We start from the raw sequence: 21,406 nt of genomic DNA on the forward strand, positions 1-21,406 counted from the left end.
GCAAGGGCACCCCTGGCAGAAAGGCAAGACAGAAAAAGAAAATTGAGGAAATTACAATAGTTTAATTTAGTGAGAAGTGGGTCTTATGCTGGCAGTACATTAGAATCCCTGGATACGGTTTTTAAAAATACCGGTGTCTAGGTTTCACTCAAACCCTTAGGCTCTGGGCATGGTGTCGTGGCACGGTCTTTGTTAAGAGCTCCCAAGGTGACTCTAATGTACCGTCAGACTTCAAAACTGTTGCTCTAGCGTAGCGCATGTGGAGGTGGGGGAGAGGGGGGCAGAGGTGGCAGAGGGTGATGCTGGAGGTGGGCACTCCGTCAGATTTACAGATGAACATTAGGTCTTGTCATATAAGCAAAGGAAAGAACACGTCAGGAATTTTTTAATGGGGGGGTGGTGTGATAGGATGGCTATCTTCTGTCATTTTGGAGGTGGCGCAAAAGTTGAATTATGTGGGAACTGGATAGCAGGAAGGGAGATCAGAGTTCATTGATTCCAGGCAAAGGATGAAACATGTCTGGTACAGGGGAAAAGAAGAAATTAATTTTAGAGATATTTGGGGGTCAGCACCCATGTGCCTTGGAGTGTGAGGGAAAGAGAAAAATCAAGAAAAGAAATTCATTTCAAGTTTGGGCAATCTGATAGATGTTTTTTTTAATCACTAAGTCACCACATACGGAACAAAATAAGAGGAACTAGTCTGGAGGTAAAGATGAATGAGGCATTGGAAAATTTGGGTTCAAGGTACACAAGGAATAACCAGATGGTACTTTTCGGAGCATATGTGGATATCTGGGGTGGCACTGAGCAGAAGGATCTGGGTTGGAGATTTGGAGATCTGGATATTTGGACATTGGCAGGATAACGATGATAAGTCTCAGGTGAGGATGCTGTCCCCTGGAGTGAATGTGCTGTGAGGAGAAAAGATGGCAGAGGATAAAGCCATGCAGAAACTTTAAATTCCTGGTTCAATTAAAGAAGACTTGGGGCCATATAATACGTCTATTTAAGCACCTGATTATATAAAATATAATATTAAATAAAATGTTGTTGGTTAAAGAATGAGCATTGAAGCCACTGCAAATTAAAATGAGATCCTTTTTTTTATAAATCTAGTTGATTAACCACCAACACCTCTCCTTTTAAATCAGAACAGCAATTATTTTTCTCTGATAGCACATCTTTTTTAAAAACTTAATTAATTATTATTATTATTTTTTTGGCTGTGTTGGGTCTTCGTTTCTGTGCGAGGACCTTCTCTAGTTGCCACGAGCGGGGGCCACTCTTCATCGCGGTGCGCGGGCCTCTCACTGTCGCGGCCTCGCTTGTTGCGGAGCACAGGCTCCAGATGCGCAGGCTCAGTAGTTGTGGCTCACGGGCCTAGTTGCTCCGCGGCATGTGGGATCTTCCCAGACCAGAGCTCGAACCCGTGTCCCCTGCATTGGCAGGCAGAGTCTCAACCACTGCACCACCAGGGAAGCCCAGCACATCTTTATTTACAGCTGGTGGGCTTGCTAAAACAATTTTAGACAGTGTCTTAAGGGTATGAGTCAAGAATCTAAAAATAAAACACTTTTTTCTTTCCCTCTTTTTCTTCCAATTTTGTTGAGATAATTGACATACAGCACATACATCATAAAATTTTTACCACAATAAGTTTAGTGAACATCCATCAGTGCATTCAGATAAAAAATAAGAAGAAAAGGAAAAAAAAGTTTCCTTGTGATGAGCTCTTGAGATTTACTCTCTTAATTTTCATATATAACATACAGCAGTGTTAAAATATATTTATCATGTTGTACATTACATCCGTAGTGCTTCTTTATTTTATAACTGGAAGTTTGTACCTTTTGCCCACCTTCATCTAATACCCCCTCCCTCAGTCCCCCTCCTCTGGTAACCACAAATCTGATGTCTTTGGCTATAAGTTTGTTTGTTTCTTGAAGTATAATTAACCTACAGCACTATGTTAGTCTCAACATAGTGATTTGATATTTCTATACATTTCAGAATGATCACCATGATAATAAGACACTTATTTTGCAACTGGAACTTTGTACCTCTTAATCTCCCTCACCTATTTCTCTCACTTCCCACTCCCCTCCCCTCATTACAGGTAATCCAGCCTAAGGAACAATTATAAAAACACACAAAAACCTTTATTAAAATGATATTTAATTCACAGTAACATTCACTGCATGCAAGATTTTGTTTATAATAGTGAAAAAATCAGAAACAGGACTACCTCTCATTTGTGTGTTGCACAAAAATTGCATATTTTTATATTATAGTAGTTAAGAGAACAGGTTCTGAAATAAGTCTCTGCTGCCTTGTTGGCTGTGTGACTGTGGGAAATCACTAATTTCCCTAATCCTTCTTTACATTACCTATAAAAGAAAGATAGTAATACCTATTTCACAGGCGTGATGTGACAATTAAATGGGGAAAAGATTAAAATTAAAATTTCTAACAGTTATTAAGTGTTTACAATAATCCAGGCATTCTTCCAAGTATTAATATTTTACACATATTTTAAAATTTATTCAATCTTTATGAAACCACAGTAAAACCCCTGTTTTAAAGATGAAGAATCTGATGGGCAGAGGGTTGAACAAGATCACACAGCTGATAAGAGGAGACTATGGCTACTTACCAGGCAGACTCCAAAAGCCTTGCCCTTAACTTCTGGGTGTCTGGCATCTGGAAGGACTCAATAGATACAGATGATTATTACCATTATTATTGATTTAAAAGATCATAAACACGTGAGAAAACAAAGAGTGTTTGTCTTTGGGTGGTGAGCCTATTTTTGTTCTTCTGTTGTTTGGTATTATTTTTTCATTTTTTAAATTATTAACTGCTGACTTTATAGTGCAACAAAATAAGATAAACTTAAAATAATATAAAACAAAACAAGAATTTGAGTTCTGCTTCTGCACTGTCAAAAGTAACTTTACTGAGTTGTATGCTTGAGTGGTTCTTCAGTATTCTTAAACATAAAATAGGAATGATATTTAACAATTATTTCCAATATTTTTAACAATGGAATTATTTGAGAATTTTAGACATCTAATATGGTAAACAAACCAACATATAGTTTCTCTGATTGTACAGCAGGGTTGGGTAGGAGGTTTAAAGAGGGGAAACAGGGCTTCCCAGGTGGCGCAGTGGTTGAGAGTCCGCCTGCCGATACAGGGGACACGGGTTCGTGCCCCGGTCCGGGAAGATCGCACATGCCGTGGAGCAGTTGGGCCTGTGAGCCATGCCGCTGAGCCTGCGCGTCCAGAGCCTGTGCTCCACAAGGGGAAAGGCCACAACAGTGAGAGGCCCGCGTACCGCAAAAAAAAAAAAAGAGGGGAAACATTGAGTATGGAGATCTGGACTACCATCCCCTCACAACACACACACACACACACACACACACACACACACACGTACTCTGGGGAGGCTTAGTTATGCTGCAGTAGCAAGTAATCTCTAATTCTCAGTCACTTTGGTCAACAAGTGTTTCTTGCTCATTCTGTATGTCTGAGTTAGGTGAGTGAGAGTGATGGGATGTGGGAAAAGGTGGGGGTAGATGAAGGTCCTCACAGTCACTCAAGGATCCAATTTAAAGGGGGTTCCTCCACCTCATTACTTTACTTTCAGAAGCTCATGGACTTGATTACAAGGACAGGGAAAGAAAGAGACTGGATAATTTCACAGACTCTTCATTCCTTTCTCCTTTACCAGGAAGTGAAATGTGTCACTTCGGCCCACATTTCACTGGCCAGTACTCATCACATTGCCTAGCCAACAAGTAAAAGGACTGAGAAGTACAGTCTTCCACGTGCCTGGCAGAATAGGAGAAGCAGTTATTGAAGAAACCCAGCAATGTCCACCACACGCATCAGGGGGGCTGGAAAGGATCCTCAGAGCACAGTTTTAGCACATCACTCAATGAGGTATTTAATCATATCTTTTCCACTCAAAACCTACAAAGACTTTCAATAACTGCCCTTTCTTAACCCTGATATTAAACAAGGGGCATGAATCTATGTTATATTGCTTCATTGACCCTTCCCATCCTTGGATATAAAGACATGTCCATTTCCTTTCTTCATGTGAGCACAACCAATAATATGGTTCTGCACTTTGCTTTTCATTATCATCTTCCATGTGAAAAAATGATTTGATGACAAGAAAGAAAAGTCTGTGTTTAAATAAAATCCAGAAATACTGGATTAAAAAATTAAAACAGTTTATTTATGGCAAAATTACTTGCTTTTAATATGCTAGTATAGTTGGGACTTCCCTCGTGGCGCAGTGGTTGTGAATCTGCCTGCCAATGCAGGGGACACGGTTTCAATCCATGGTCCAGGAAGATCCCACATGCCACGGAGCAACTAAGCCCGTGAACCACAACTACTGAGCCTGTGCTCTAGACCCCGTGAGCCACAACTACTCAGCTGGCGTGACACAGCTACTGAAGCCCACACGCCTAGAGCCTTAGAGCCCATGCTCCGCAACAAGAGAAGCCACCACAATGAGAAGCCCACGCACCGCAAGGAAGCGCAGCCCCCGCTCGCTGCAACTAGAGAAAGCCTGTGTGCTGCAATGAAGACCCAACGCAGCCCCCCCACCAAAAAATGCTAGTATAGTTATAATTTTCCATGAGGTGGTTATAATATGCAACATTTCCCGGTATCAAAATGCTTTTCTCGTTGAACCGTTATCCAAAAGTCTCAAAACTCATGCTCTCTAGAACACACTTAAGAAAATACCACATATTATAGAAAATATTATCTACAGAACAATCAATGTTATTATGCTCATAGATGTGCTGTGAACCATATTTTGGCTTATCCTATTGTTTCTAACGCCTTCAACAGTCACAGGAACCAAGGCCCCAAATCCCAAATCCCACGTGATACTGGGTGTGAAGTCGCTTAGCAGCAGTGCCCCTGCCATGACTGTAATGGGGCTACATCAAAATCTGTGCACGGTGCTATACAACGGGCGGGCTAGTTTTCAACACTAACTCTAATAAAGAAGTGAGAGGGCTTCCCTGGTGGCGCAGCGGTTGAGAGTCGGCCTGCCGATGCAAAGGACACGGGTTTGTGCCCCGGTCCGGGAAGATCCCACATGCCGCGGAGCGGCTGGGCCCGTGAGCCATGGCCGCTGAGCCTGCGCGTCCGGAGCCTGTGCTCCGCAACAGGGGAGGCCACAACTGTGAGAGGCCCGCGTACCACAAAAAAAAAAAAAAAAAAAAAAAGAAGAGAGAAACCCTTCCCATCTAAGGAGGAGAATGTAACCATCACCTGTGTCAGTAGAGCACATCCAGCAAAGAGAAGACAAAAAGAATAGAGCATTAAAGCCACAGAGAGCTGCAGATCCAAGCAAACAAACACAGTACCATGCCTGAGATTAACTGGCACAATCCAACATTTTGCAGAACTTTTCAAAGTAGCAGTTTGAATAAACAAATGGATAAAGACTGGAGAACTTTTTTTTTTTTTGCGGTACGCGGGCCTCTCACTGTTGTGGCCTCTCGTTGCAGAGCACAAGCTCCGGACGCGCAGGTTCAGCGGCCATGGCTCACGGGCCCAGCCGCTCCGCGGCATCTTCCCAGACCGGGGCACGGACCCGTGTCCCCTGCATCGGCAGGCGGACTCTCAACCACTGCACCACCAGGGAAGCCCTGGAGAACTTTCTGCAAGTATATAAGTGAGGCTGAAAATAAAGGGTCCCAAAGAGAGAAGTTACAGTGTTACTCTATAAGATTCTATAGATTTTTATCCTATAAGTGAGAATGTCATGTGTTACCAAAAAAAAGGTGTAGCAGAATTCAGTAGATTAACACACTTTTGGCTAGAGTCTCTTTCCTTAGACACTGACCCAGGGCTTCTGCTAATTTATTCGTGAGAAAAAGGCAGCAGTTTTATCAGAACCATCTCTGAGACAAAGAAGGAAACATAGCCAGACTACAAAAGTGCCCCATCCTTGACCAGATGCCTTTTTCCATCACGGGTCCTGAGAGAGATACAACTTGACGGTCTAGGCAAAAATACTCTTTGTTACTTGATAGGCCTTAGCCCCGAGTCCCTCTTGGTCTTCTCTGCCACATACTAGGCTGGCTGTTGTGAGAGACATATGTTTTCCTTTTGACACTCTTGCTTGAGGCTTGCCTTAGCAGGCTTGGTTGAACCTTTGTCTCAGATCCAAAGTTAGTCCTTGTAATCTCATCGCTGTAAATGGTAAAAGTCACGGAAGGATGAACCAAAAGGAAAATGAGCATATTTCCCTAAAGCCTAGAAGCGAGCTGTCCAAGTTTCCCTACATGCCTTCTTTCTTGTCATGGGCATTATAAGGGTTAGATAGAGGAGTGGGAGGCCCCTTCTGTTAACATGATAACACCATTGTCACTCTCCAGCACTGCAGTCTGATAGGACCCCTGGGGCATGAGTGCATGCCTTCATACAGTGGTTGTATCACATACTGGGCAGCTCTAAGTCCTGTGAGATACGATGGAACAAGTGAATGAGATAAGGCACTTCTCCCACTTCTCCTCAGTACTCCCACATATCCTGTGGTCTACCAGTAAGAGAACAGACTATACTTCCATCCAAGCTCCAGGACAGCCTGACATAATGGTACCTGAGCTAGCCTAGTCAATGGTAGACTTCCCAAAGTTGGACCTCAGAATTAGACTGGTTTACCCCCAGTCATAGGCAGTGTTGGACAACCTCAGAACTTCCCTACAACAAAGGCAGAATCTTTTTCTCTAAACTCACCCCTTTCCTGAACCCTTGCTCTCAATAGCCAGGATATTCATAGAGAGAAAAGGGAGCAAAAAGGACAACATTACAGAGAATCAGTCCTTTTTGAAAATTCTATGGATAAGTCATCCTATCTGGCAAGAGGAAGCATCAGTCAGGGAGCAGAGGGAGGATTCAATGCTACACAAATGGAAAGAGAAAGTGGAGGGAAAGGAGGTTGCTTCATCTAACAATTCACCCAGAGTTAAGCCTTAATGATATCTATGCATTTAAGGGCTAATCAAACACAAGTGTTCATTCCCCTCCCCCGCAGTTTGCTACTCACCCCTCCTATTGCCACTTCTAACTGCAATTACCTCTGTATGAAATCTCATTTTATTGCTTTCTTACCTTGTCTGAACCTCTTTTCTTCTTCTTGTCTCATTTATCTCTTGTCACTTCTCTCACAAACCTCCCAAGTAATGCATGAAAGAATGGCATTTATTGACACCACCAGCCAGCAGAAAGATCCTTTCTGAATGGCAACATAATGACAGGCCCTAAAGATTTTCATTGCCATTTAAGGCATCTTCTTCACAGCATAGAAAGGTTCATTTTAGAAGGCTACTTAAAGGCTAGAACTTGTTATAGAAGATTGAGCTTCCTGGAAAGACAATTCTTGGATAACAGAAGTTCCACACTAGAGCCAAGTTTAATATTGATTCTAGTTTATAGTCAATTACACATGTTATCAAGAATCTTCAGAGTGAGCGCTACCAGCGTTCTCCAAAAGGTGTAAGTGTCTAAAGGGTTTCTACTACTGTGGCTTATTCGTGATAATATATGGCCAACCACAGTACATATTTGACCTGTCTATTCATTTCTGAATTAGAAAGTGGACCTATATAATTTTCTTTCCAAACCATGTGTATCATAATTTTCATGTGAAATGATTACATTTTTTAAAATACAAATTCTATTTTAAATATGTTAAAAACTACAAAGTTTTTATTATTTCTTAGGATTCCATACATTTGCTCTAAATGCCTATGATTTTCCTCAAATCACCTCTAACAAATTTATGTTTGGAATGCAATGAAATATAGCTACATAGAGGGAAAGAGTGAGAATGATAGTATAGATATAGCTTCAAACAGGAGCACAATTCTCATTTCACAAATGCAGGTATAACAAAATATATGCTGATTCCATGAAGGCAGGAGCCTTGTTTGTCTTGCTTGTCTAGGACAGACTCTCCAGTAGATACTCAATAAGTAGTTGTGAATTGTTTAAGCAATTGCCTGGGAAAATAGAGACCTGGAAAACAATTGTTTTTCAGTTCATCTCCACAAAATCTCTACCATCAAAGATAAGCTATGATTAAGAACTTGGAGTGAATCAAACTGCTTTGATTCAAATTCTAACTAACTCCACTATTTAAATAACTATGACCTCAAGACTTAAATGTACATTCTCTCTGCTTCAGTTTTACTCGCCTTTAAAGTGGGAAAAACGATATCACTAATTTACAGAGTTAGAATGAGGATTAGGTGACTTTACATGCTAAAGTATTTACTTAGAAAGCCCTGGGTAAATGTTTACTACTATTACTCCTGTGATGATGTTGACTACTATTTTCTATGAATTGCAATTTCCTTATTTATGAAACAATATGTATGGATGATGAATAACTTTCAAATACTTTTTAGTACACCTGTTATGATTCCATTAGAGAGGTATACCTCTTGAAGTGATATGGAATAAGGGACTTATTTTTGGTATTACCCCAAAAAAGTGTGATCTGTGAAGACATGTATGGAAGGTTGTTGCATCTGTGTCCGGGAGTGGGTCTGAAGTTGCTGTAGGTCAGCAGAATCAGTCTTTCTGGGAAGAAACCCTGAACGTGAAGCAGAGAGAGCATGCACAAACTGAAACTCTCAAGGACAACAGAAAGCCATGAGGTCAAACTGAAATTTACCTCTGTTCCTTCCCACCTCCAACCGTGATGATGTGGGTGCCCTGCAAAAGAAGCTAGCACCCTGCACCATTGGAGAGTTCCATCTTGACAGGCTGAGGGCATGGAGAAGCTGAAGGAGCTAGGGGACGATGTGCTGTCTCAAGCAAACAAAGGGATCTGGCAGATCAGTGACAATGTGTAGGAGCTGGCCCTACCCTGAACTTCAGAGCATCATGATACCTCTCCACTTGACTACCAAATCCAATGCAAACTTCCCTTGTGGCCAAGGCTAACCTGGAATCATATAGGGAAGGGATTTCTGGAAAATGTAGTTCTAGTTAGCCTAAGTTGACACGGTATAAAGCCACTGCATTTAGCAAAAGTAGAACATTAAAAATCTTCATGAAGGGCTTCCCTGGTGGCGCAGTGGTTGAGGGTCCCCCTGCCGATGCAGGGGACGCAGGTTTGTGCCCCAGTCCGGGAAGATCCCACATGCCGCAGAGCGGCTGGGCCCGTGAGCCTGCGCGTCCGGAGCCTGTGCTCTGCAACAGGAGAGGCCACAACAGTGAGAGGCCCGCGTACCACAAAAATAATAATAATAATAATAATCTTCATGAAGGTCAGAAAACAAAAACTGCTTGGCTGAAAGGGGCAAAGGTCAAGGACCTTAAACCCTTTGGCTTCTTCCTTATATCTCTCCCACAAGCCATTGCCTCCCCAGAACTCTGCACAATTTGAAAGCTATTTTCAGCTGAGCTCTTTCTTTGGAAAATACAGATCAGTGTGTAAATTGTTGGATATGTCTTATCATATCATAGAGATATATGATGTCAATTAGACATCAGACTGTTAAGTAACATATAATTGGATTTCCAGTCAAGATAATACAAATTATTAAAATTAAGTTAACTCTAGATTCCATCATTTTTCAGTAATGGTCCAACATACCACTCTGAACAATAGTATCAACCGTGTAACAACAAATGTCGTAATAATGACTATACTGATGTTTCAGTTCAATGGTGGGGAATAAGGAAGGAGAATATGGATACTTCACATATCAGTGCAATCAGTTTGTGACCCCAGGATTTAAGTACATTTAACCTATGACATTTATATTTGCACAATATAGGTTCTCTTTAGTTTTGGGGTTTTTTTTTTCAACTGTCATGGTCTTGATGGTAAATATAGGAAACTGTTTTCCTAATAATTTTTAAACTTGAAAAGATATATTCAAAATATAAAATGATAATTCCCATGAATCAAAGTATTTGGAATGGAAAGTTTTTCATAGAACACACACCCAGGATGCACTGAGTATACGTGTATATGTGTGTGTGTGTGTGTCTACGTGTGCATTTTAGTAGCCATCTGGGATTTAGAGGTAACTATTTCTGGGGCCAGCAAACTTTTTCGGTAAGGGCAAGATAATGAACGTTTTCAGCTTTGTGGGCCATAAGAGCTGTGTCCCAACTACTCAATCTGCTATTATTGTGCGAAAGCAGCCATAGACTATACACAAAGGAATGAGCGTGGCTATGTTCCAGGAAAACTTTATTTAAAAACACTAAAATTTAAACTTCAGATAATTTTCATGTGTTATGAAGTATTATTCCTTAAAATTTTTTTCATCCATTAAAATATAAATATCATTCTTAGATCACAAGATGTACAAACACATCACCAGGCTGGATTTGGCTCATAGGCTACAGTTTGTTAACCCCTGACCTATCTCAATAGAAATAATTAGCCAATTAAGAAAACTAGTTTTGATGAAAAACAGCAAATATTTATTTAAATTTTATCATGTAGAAATACATTTAAGAAACTTGAGATTTCTAAAAATCTAATCAATTTTTTGGCATTAAAACACAGTGACTTGGGCTTCCCTGGTGGCGCAGTGGTTGAGAGTCCGCCTGCCGATGCAGGGGACGCGGGTTCGTGCCCCGGTCCGGGAGGATCCCACATGCCGCGAAGCGGCTGGGCCCGTGGGCCATGGCCGCTGGGCCTGCGCGTCCGGAGCCTGTGCTCCGCAACAGGAGAGGCCACAACAGTGAGAGGCCCGCGTACCGAAAAAAAAAAAAAAAAAAAAAGACACAGTGACTCAAAACTAAAATCCATTTGGATACTCAAAATAGCAAGGTTTCATTTCCAGTTATACCAAAATGGTACATATGCTTCACGTGCCTGTTGTACTGAAAAATCTATTGTTTCATTAAAATAACAAAATAAATGTTTGTATTTTGAGTTTGTTTTTAAATCAATGCTGGCCTTTAGCAAAATTAAGATTACTTCTTGGCTACGTAGGAGCATGTCAAGAATAATTAAATAATCTCTGTCACATCATCACAGCTAGTTGTTGAATATCTTGCTTTTTCTATCTTATGGAAAAATGAAAACCTAAGCATTCTGCCAATATGTTTCTTTCCCTAGTGCTTCAAAAGTTTACAAAGCCATCAGTTGCCATAGAAGCAAAAGAATATAAGTTGTAGTACATACAATATGTCCAAACATGGTACGGATTATCGGATCAATCTAGTGTGTAAGAAAGACCTTCACAACCTTCACAGTTGATTATGGGTTTCCTGTCCCAGGGGGGATAAGCTTGGTATTCCACGAGGAAATATCACATTACTGTGTTGATTCCATCGTGTTTATCTTCAGCAAGTGTTCTGGGTAATGTTATCAGAGATAACAATTTTTAAAAAGGAGTTTCAATCTCGTAAGAAAAATTAGACTAAAAGTAAATCAAGGTTTAATTTTCTGTAAAGTGAACCTAGAATAAAATTTAATATATATTTCCAGGAAGAAATAAAACTCTCTCTAAAGTCCATGTTAAATTTCCTTTGTCTTTAGCCATGAATTCTAAAATTTTGTTGATGTTAATTAAATGATGACATTAATAATATACAATGTGAATAAAATAATTCTTCCAAATAATTTAATTATTAGTATAGAAGACCATAGACCAAAAATATTCACATCATTTCATTCTATTTCTCCTAAACTCAGGTTGCTTAAGTTACTTTCATTTTTTTTCCTTAAACTTATATATTTTGGTTCTTTAGTATTTTCTTATTGAAATCTTCCCACATTTATGAGTGAATTGGTTACTATAAATAAGTATTTACTATTACACACCTCTTATTTTAATTGGAAACAAACCATATAAATATTGTTCCTACCAAATAAAAGGAAAAAATGAAAGTTCTTAGGATTTAAAAATAATGCATCAGGAAGTCAGGAATATTCAGAGATTTAAAGTTAAAGAAAGTGAATAAAAGTATATTGACAAATAATAATGGCATTTCAACCCATTCATTGGACTCTTCAACCCATTTATTATAAATGAACTAAAACTAAGGAAATGGTCAATAAAATGCAATTCTTTTATACTGTTCCAAATTCCTTGTTGTTATCCAAGAAGAGCTTTTTGTTTGGAGGAATATATGGTAAGTGAAAGTGTATAAGCTTTCACTCTGAAATGTCATGTGCATTCATCAGAAATTCTATAGGAGCAACAAGAGAAGGAGGATGAAAATTATTTTCAAAGAAAATCTGATACCAGCAATGAGAAGTTGCATAATTGCAAGTACAGTCCCCAAATAAATTTTGTTCCTCACCCCTAAGCATAAATATGATGTCTCATTCCTAATCTAAAATTACCTGTCTGTTGCCATCTTTCTTTCTACAAAGTATTATAAAATGACCACTTCTTTTCTCTCCATAGAAAACGTGGTCACCTGTATTAACGTTTCCATTTGAATATGTTTGGTGTATCATCGATCATCTCTGAACTTCAGTCTCTTTATTTGTAGAAGGCACATTGAGCACATCTACATCATCGTGCTTGGGGTGAGTCAAATGAGATTATGTACATGAAAATGCTTTTCAAACTGGAAAACACAGGGTAAATCATCTATTATTTGTGTGATCTGTACATACGACATTGCCACAGCTTCCTTCACTACTCACCCACTCCCCCCCACCACTATAACGGCACAGTTAAAATAAGTGAATGATGGGAAAATTCAAGTCCCTTTAATGTACTGCATCAACAACATTCTTTTGTATATATTTTTATCCACTTTGATAAAGCTAATCAGGGGATCTGGGACCATGTCTAGAGGGTAGCAGCAATGGAAAGGCAAAGCAGGCAAGTAGAACCTTGTTGAGCACATATCATAGGCCAGGCATTTTGCTAGACATGTTCACATATTTTTTTTAATCATTAGGGCAACACATAAATAGAATAATATGCCCATTTTAAAGATAGGCGAAGTGATGCTCAAGGTTCAGCGTTCAGGGCACAGGGTACAGTGTTGTGATATTGGTTCTGCCTCTTCAAGAGACTGGATAAAGAGTTACTTTTTAACTCTTAACGAACACCTACCAAAAAAAGCCCCTCTGTTGATTGCTACCCGTCTAAGTGGAGGAATCAGATACGATGCCAAGTGTAGTGAACAAAATCTACTGAACGTCAATTAAACAGGGCTTTTCTGAGGGAAGCTAAAGTAACCCTCGGTGAATGAGTACACAGGTGGTTCAGGGACTGAAAGAAAGGAGCGAGATGTCATTTCTAAATAGCCTTACCCATCACCCAGAAGTTAATTCCTTCCCAAATCATTTTCTTCAGGCAACTCTCACCCGCCCTTAGCCTTACTCATACATACAACAAAAGTTCCCCTTTTTGTTCCATATACTGCAGTCACTTATCTTTCATCTTCAGTGGAATGAGTTATTTTTCAAAACAACATAGTTACTGTAATAAAATGGCCATGTGATTAGGTTAGCACAGAGCGTTTTTTGTGAAGAATAAACTGACTTTGTTCCTATCTATTATATAGCCAGCATTCATTACCAAAGCCTTAAGTTTACATTTTAGATAATCTAAGCAAAAACTTCAGAAAGGGATTCCTTTATCTATTTTGTCCTTATTTTTAATTGCCCTTATCCCTTTCCAACTGAAAAATGAACAAGCCTCAGTAGGAGAAGGTACTTAACTTTTGCTGATCGTTTTCACTATAGAAAGACTTTGGTTTTTAACAGAGCCCAGGCTCTGAACTCAGCTCTGCAATGGCGACTCAGTAACTCTATGATCTGAGGTAGAAATCTTACATTCAAAAGCCCCAATTTCCTCCTGGGAGTAATAATGACAATCTTGACCAATATCGTTGCTGGGACAAGCACATGGGAAGCATGTGTGAGAAAGTCCTCTTTAAATGGTAAAGACCTTGCTTTTGACATGCTGCTCTGACTTGTTCTCATGTAGCCATTTGCTCACGAAACAAGAAATATTTCTAGAGTGTCTACTATGTGTCAGGTGTTGTGCTAATAACTGCAGTGAATGATAGCATCTATTAACACTTGTACAAAATTGGAAAAAGAGAATGCGATTAGTGTCTTTATATTCTAACACATTTTATAGGGAGAGACAACTGTGAGCTGGAAAATTAGCCAAAGACAAAAAAAGGTGTATTTATATTGATGTACTGAAGAATATGAATATGTGTTATGATATGAAAGGAAATGAAAGTTTTGACAGAGTGAACAGCACAAGATATGTTCCAGGAACACCAGATCTGCTCTGTCGTGCTTACAGTGATACCATACGGAGCCAAATGATACAGAACGTTGACAATCAAGCTAAGGAATATAGATTTTATTTCACTAGGAAATAGTGAGTCTTTGACATTTTTGAGTATAATAATATGATCAGAAGTAGGACTTCCAGAATGGTGGTATGAGGAGCTCAGAGAACGCTTTGCCCAATAAAGAGACTGATTACCTGATGAAAATTATAAATGATAATTTTAAAAAACAACCACTTATCTCTGGAAATCTTAAATAGGGAAATATTCATTCAAGGAAATCTATTAACTCTTATTTATTTATTTTTTAAACATCTTTATTGGAGTATAATTGCTTTACAATGGTGTGTTAGTTTCTGCTTTATAACAAAGTGAATCAGTTATGCATGTACACATGTTCCCATATCTCTTCCCTCTTGCGTCTCCCTCCCTCCCACCCTCCCTATCTATTAACTCTTAATAAGAACAGTGAGAGCCTGTGGCATCTTAGTTACAATCTGCTACCGCACTTCCCTTGATCAGTGTAACAGAAGCTCTATTCCAGGCAGGAGTGGCCAAGAGATGGGCCTCTTCCCCCACCTCCTCCTCTCGGATGACAATTCCACCCCAGGAGGGGCCAGCTGCCCTCTCTCATTCCCACATCCTGTGTTGCCAAAGCCCTTCCAGGCTAAGAGGACTGGAGCTTGCGTCCGCTGACCAACCTCCACTCATAGGGCAGGGTCCCTACCCCAGATGTGTTAGGCCAAGAAGACAAGGCCTCAACTGCCTCTACATCAGTTCTCTCATAGGGAGTAGGATCCATGCCAGAAGGCTCAGCCTGCAAGAACAGGGGCTACCTCCCCACCCAGTACCCTTTGCTGGAAGAGCAGCATATCTTTATGGAAGAAGCAAGCCTTGTGTCTCCGGCCCCAGCTCCATTGCTGTGGAATCGCAGTTCTGCCCTCAGTTTGTCCAGCCGTAAGATCAGAGAGCTCTGAAGTTCTCTGTTTCTCTAAGGAAACAGACTTCATTTGGAACAGAGCATGGGGAAGTCTTTGCCTGAAGGTGTGGCAAACATTGGTGACCTTGATTCTGAGCAGTTGAGAAAAAACTGATAGCTCCATAAAACTAGTCTGAGAGAGAAACAAGGAAAGAGACAGCTAAGAGGAGCCCTGCCAGGGTGAAGCTTGTCTCAAAGTCTGGCAATCCCCTGTCCCTACAAAGGGCTGGACATTAATTGGATTAAACTGTGAAACAATTTATGCCCCAGGGCATCCTCAAAAACAATAGAGCAATCAGTTAGCAATTAGCAGAAGCTAACAGATGGAGGTTATGTTGGGGATCCTCAAGACCGCACTGAGTCCCACAATTCACTAGGACAACTCAGAGGACTCAGCATACAGTTGTACTCAGGACTACAAGTTATTGCAGTGAAAGGTGACAAAGTAAAATCAACAAGGAGAAAACGTGAATGAGGTGTGGTGCAGAGGAAACCAGGTGCAAGCGTCCAAGAGCCTTTCCTAGTGGATCACACAGGATGCATTAATTCCTCTGTCCCCACGTTGTGAGAACACATGTAAAAGTTGTCTAGCAGGGAAGTTCATTAGAGACTGGCTTTTACTGGAGGCTGCTCACCTAGGCACTCTGCCTAGCGTGTAAAAAAATTCCAGACTTCCAAACAGAAAGCAGGAGTTAATCGAAACCACATCCTTTGTGCAAACAGTTTAGGCATAGTGAGCCATTCTTATCCTTTCTAGTAATGGTGGGAACCCGCCCTTAACTCCAAGTTCCCCAAGGTGAATTCCATCGCAATAAATCTGTTAAAAATGATGTGATCAAAGTTGAACTTCTGAACGGTTAATGCAAACTAGTAGTGAACTGTAGGGAGACTAGCATGGAGAAAAACTGAACAGAACAGAGAGGGGGCTTCTGCATTAGTCCAATCAAGAAGTACTAGGGGGGCTTCGCTGGTGGCGCAGTGGTTGAGAGTCCGCCTGCCGATGCAGGGGACACGGGTTCGTGCCCCGGTCCGGGAAGATCCCACGTGCCGCGGAGCGGCTGAGCCCATGAGCCATGGCCGCTGAGCCTGTGAGTCCGGAGCCCGTGCTCCGCAACGGGAGAGGCCACAACAGTGAGAGGCCTACGTACTGCAAAAAAAAAAAAAAAAGAAGAAGTACTAGGGAGCTAAAGGGCAGAGGAAGCTAATCATCATTTACTGAGCATTAAGTGTACATACAACATGCTTGATATGGCCCGAGCCTTTATTCACAATCTTCTTTTCCATTACTCCTCTTCTCATACCCTATACTGCAGCTGAACTCAATACCCCCCCAGAACTAACGTTGTAATAGTAGGAATGGTAAAGAAGATCATGATGAAAAATATGCAGTTAGCTTTATTTTTTCCATTTCTAATACATAGATTGTACCTGATTATTCAACAAGTTAAAAAATCCATCACGAGGTGTTAAGATAGGTTAGATTATGCTTCTGCAATAGTGTTCAAACGTTAGCTTGTATCAGAATATCCTGGAGGGATTTTTAACTTATAGATTTCTGGGCCCCAACCTCAGAGATTCTGACTCAGTATTCTGGGGTAGGGCCTGAGAATCTGCATTTCTAATAAGTTCCTTTCTGAAGCTGATGCTCTTTGTCCAGGGGCCACACTTTGAGAGCACTTGTGCTATTTTAACCATATGCCCCCCAATCCCTGTGGTTTACCACAACAAAAGGTCATTTGTCACACATGCTACTAGTCCAACACAGGCTGCCTGGGGTGGATAAAAATGCAGGGATTAGGGGTGTCTCTGCTCCACAGTCGCTCCACAGTCACAGACAAAGGCTGGGCTCCACCTCTGTAGCTGCACCATTAGAACCCACCACCTCCTTGATTGTCAAAGCAGGAGAAGAGAGCCATGGAGATCTCACAGCCGCTCTCATGTTTGATCTAGAAGTGACACATGTCATGTCTATTCAGGGCCTATTGGCCAGAACTATTCATATGACCCCTGAAGTCTTAAGTCCTTCCAGAATGAGAAGAAAATTGGATATTAGTGAGCTCCAGTTCTCTAAGAATGGAATTAGAGTTAGCTAATTGAACTCAGTGTTTTATGGGACACAGGTGATTTACCTACACACAAAGTTGCTGACCCTCAACTCTTATAGTGGCTGATTAGAAAATAGTTATATAAAAACTCTGTACAGTAACTAAAAAAAACAACAACAACAGTGTGAAACTGGCATAGGGCTAGATATATAGACCAATGGAATATAATAGCAGACCCAGAAGCCCAGAAAAAAACTCTTGCACATTTGGTCAAATGATTTTCCACAAAGGTTGCCAAGACCATTCAACGGGGGAGAGAACAAACAGTCTCTTCAACAAATAGTGCTGGGAAAACTAGAAATCCATGTATAAGAAAAATGAAGTTGGACCCTTACCTTACACGAGATACAAAAACTATCTCAGAATGGATTAAAACCTAAATTTAAGAGTTAAAACTGTAAAACTCTTAGGCAAAAATATAAGGCAAATCTTTACAACCTTTGAGTTGGCAATTGTTCCTTAAAAATAATGCTAAAAGCACAGGCAACAGAAACAACAAAAATAGATAAATTGGACTTCATTAAAATTTAAAAAAAGCAACTTTTTTACATCAAAAGACACTATCAACAGAGTGAAAAGGCAACCCACACAATGAGAGAAATGTTTGAAAATGTTAAATCTGACAAAGGTTTAATACCCGGAAAATATAAAGAACTCATAACAACTCAACAAGAGAAAGACAAACATCCCAATTAAAAAACATACAAAGGACTTGAATAGACATTTCTTGAAAGAAGATATATACATGACCAATACGCATTTCAAAAGCTCTGAACATTATTAGTCATTAGGGAAGTGCAAATCAAAACCACAGTGAGATACCATTTCACACCTATTAGGATGGCTATAATCAAACAAACAAAACCCAGAAAATAACAAGTGTTGCTGAAACAGAGAGAAAGTAGAAACCTTGTACATTATTGTTGGGGATGTAAAATAATACAGCTGCTATTGAAAACTGTTGGCCATTCCTCAAAAAGCTCGAAATAGAACTACTATATGACCTAGCAATTCCAAAAGATTGAAAAACAGGGACTCCAGAAGAAACATGTATGTCAATGTTAATTCAGGCATTAAAATTCCTCAAAAAGAGGAAACAACCCAAGGCTCTATCGACAGATAAATGGATAGACAAAATGTGGTGTATACATACAGTGGAATATTATTCAGTCATAAAAAGGAATAAAGTTCTAATACCTGCTACAGTATGGATGAACTCTGAAAATATTATGCTAAGTGAAATAAGCCAGACACAAAAGGATAAATACTGTGTAATTCCACTTATATGAAATATTTAGGATAGGAAAATTCACAGAGACAGCAAGTAGATTAGTGGTTGCAGAAAGGAGTAACAGGGAATTATTGCTTAATGGGTACAGAGTATCTGCTTCAGGTAATGAAAATATTGGAGATAGTGGTGATGGTTGCACACATTGTGAAAATAATTAATGCCACTGAATTGTACACTTAAAATGGTTAAAATGGCATTTTATTATATATATAAATGTATATATATATAGCTCAATAAAAAGGAAATACTAATATTATAGTACTTATGTATCATAGTAAAAAAACAGTAATCTCATTTTTAAATGAATATCTGAACCACGTATGGTATAATATATACCAGGACGTGGATCATACTATCAAGTAATAGGAGAAATTATATTTCTCTTATTATTAATCCATTATTATTAATAAAACCATTTATCTTAATCTTATCATTGCTGATATTTAATGATATCATTAAATTATCATTTATCTTTAAGATTTTTTCTTTTTTTCTTTTTTTTTTTTTTTTTTGCGGTACGCGGGCCTCTCACTGCTGTAGCCCCTCCCGTTGCGGAGCACAGGTTCCGGACGCACAGGCTCAGCAGCCATGGCTCACGGGTCCAGCAGCTCTGCGGCATGTGGGATCCTCCCGGACCGGGGCACGAACCCGCGTCCCCTGAATCGGCAGGCGGACTCTCAACCACTGCGCCACCAGGGAAGCCCCAAAGTTTTTTTCTTTTTCTTTTTTTTTTGCGGTACGTGGGCCTCTTACTGCTGTGGCCCCTACCGTCGCGGAGCACAGGCTCCGGACGCGCAGGCTCAGCGGCCATGGCTCACGGGCGCAGCCGCTCCGCGGCATGTGGGATCTTCCCGGACCGGGGCACAAACCCGTGTCCCCTGCATCGGCAGGCATACTCTCAACCACTGTGCCACCATGGAAGCCCTAAGTTTTTTTGAGAAATACCAGATGGAGTCAAGTAAAGTGTTTATGAGCACAGACCTTGTAGCTGGATTTCTGTGGACTTGAATCCCAACTCTGCCATTTGTTACTTAAGTGATCTTGGGTAAGTTACTTAATTCTCTGTCTCACTTTCCTCATTTTGAAATACAGCTAATAACAGTACCTACCTCTTACATTTTGGAAAGTAGATAAATTAAAATTTATAAAGCATGTAAAACAGTGCCTATTTTATGGTAAATGCTATGTGTGTTTGTTAAATAAAATAAAATTTCCCAGTACAGTGATTGGTTGATTTAATCTGGAATAGCCTCCAGATTCTCAAAGTAATGCTGATGTAGTGGCTATAGTGGTTGTGTCATATCCCTTTGCTTGCAACAGAAATTTCATGGAGGTTATTACAATTTGACAAGTTTTTGTATGGCAGTGATACAATGTAATTACATTTGGTGGAGAGAATAAAATGATTAAATTATGTCAACCCATCCCTGCATCTGAGATCCAAAGAAAATACAATTTACTCTAGTCCTTCTCACTTAGATAGATGGAAGATGATGCCCAAATCTCTCCCCTCGGTGGGCAGGGAAGGTGAATTGCAGTCCTCCTGAGGGGTTCCGAGGGATGGAGACAGAAGGAGCCTTGACATTGAAAGCCCTGGGTCCACCAGCTACAGCTGAGAGAGATACTAACCTCCAATTAGCCAAATCTACGGGCTGTGGGTGGAGAGGGATGGCCATGGACTGAAGAGCCAGAAAAGTGAACCTGAGAATAACAAGTCAACTGTTAACAGGAAGAGGTCTGGGTCAACTGCCTGTAATTTTATTGTTGTCTAAAACTTGCTTTTATGTGCAAACCACAGTCCGGGAACTAGGAGGCAGATTTGGTCATTTGTTCATTCAACAAGCCTTGAGACATACATTGAATCCTCCTCTGAACACTGCACTACACGTGAAACGAGATGCGGAGCATTCAGACATCAGCGATGTACTGTGGTTAAAAAGGAAAAGAACCTTTGTGACCCCAGGGAGCTCTAACATTATTGCTGTTGTTTTTAAAAGGAAGTGAAAAAGGATACCGAATATTTCTTGCATGATGTCCCAGCAAGGAAATTCTTACACCTAGTTAAAAAAAAAAAAGAAAGAAAGAAAAAAGGGAAGATTAAATCAACTTGGGAATAAAGCTCTTTTGACCTAGTGACTTATTGAAGCAGAAATTCGGTTCCCTTGATGGTCGTTGAGATGCCTTGTTTGTTCTCACTTGATCCCTGGTCTCTTTTACCCTGCCCCCAACTCCCATTTGCTTGAAAAGAGTTAAAAGTCGAAGCAGTAAATCAGGAAGTCTCCAAACCCAGCAGGGTTCAGTTTACAGTACTGCAGGGTTAGGGCTGCGAACTGGAGTCATCTAATTTCCATTTTCAAAGCTGAACATCTAATGGTGGATTATCATTAATGGGAGACAGCGCAGTGTCAAAGGGCTGTGTCGGGTTCCAGACCTTTTCATGCTTTAAATTCCTATGTTTAATCAAAGGTTAACCAAATCATTGCTGGTAGCAAACTGCGGCTTCAAGGTACGGTGGGTGGCCTGTCTTTGCCACTGAGTCAGCCATTGCTGATAAGAAAAAGAATATTCATATATACACATTCCTGGGTGCTCACCACTTTGCAAAAACTGTAACAACCAGCTCATGAGAAATTGGGGCTGGAGAGGCTATAATGGCATTTTGTCTTTAATTGGGAACTAATTTGATTATTTGAATATATGATTATTGACTTGTTAAATAATCTCTTTAATTTGTTTGGTCAAA

At 40.3% G+C, this 21,406-nt stretch overlaps 1 protein-coding gene across 1 annotated transcript in view; it reads left to right on the top strand.

The window, feature by feature from the left end:
* The window catches only part of ANGPT1 (angiopoietin 1), a 476,344-nt gene that overhangs the window by 407,877 nt on the left and 47,061 nt on the right, over positions 1-21,406 (top strand). The window contains exon 11 of the transcript XR_013824499.1: positions 12,428-12,552. The gene's annotated coding sequence lies outside the window, so the exon portion shown is untranslated. The remainder of the gene's footprint in view (positions 1-12,427; positions 12,553-21,406) is intronic.

The sequence above is a fragment of the Stenella coeruleoalba genome (genome assembly GCF_951394435.1).
Source record: "Stenella coeruleoalba genome assembly, chromosome: 17".
NCBI lineage: Eukaryota > Metazoa > Chordata > Mammalia > Artiodactyla > Delphinidae > Stenella > Stenella coeruleoalba.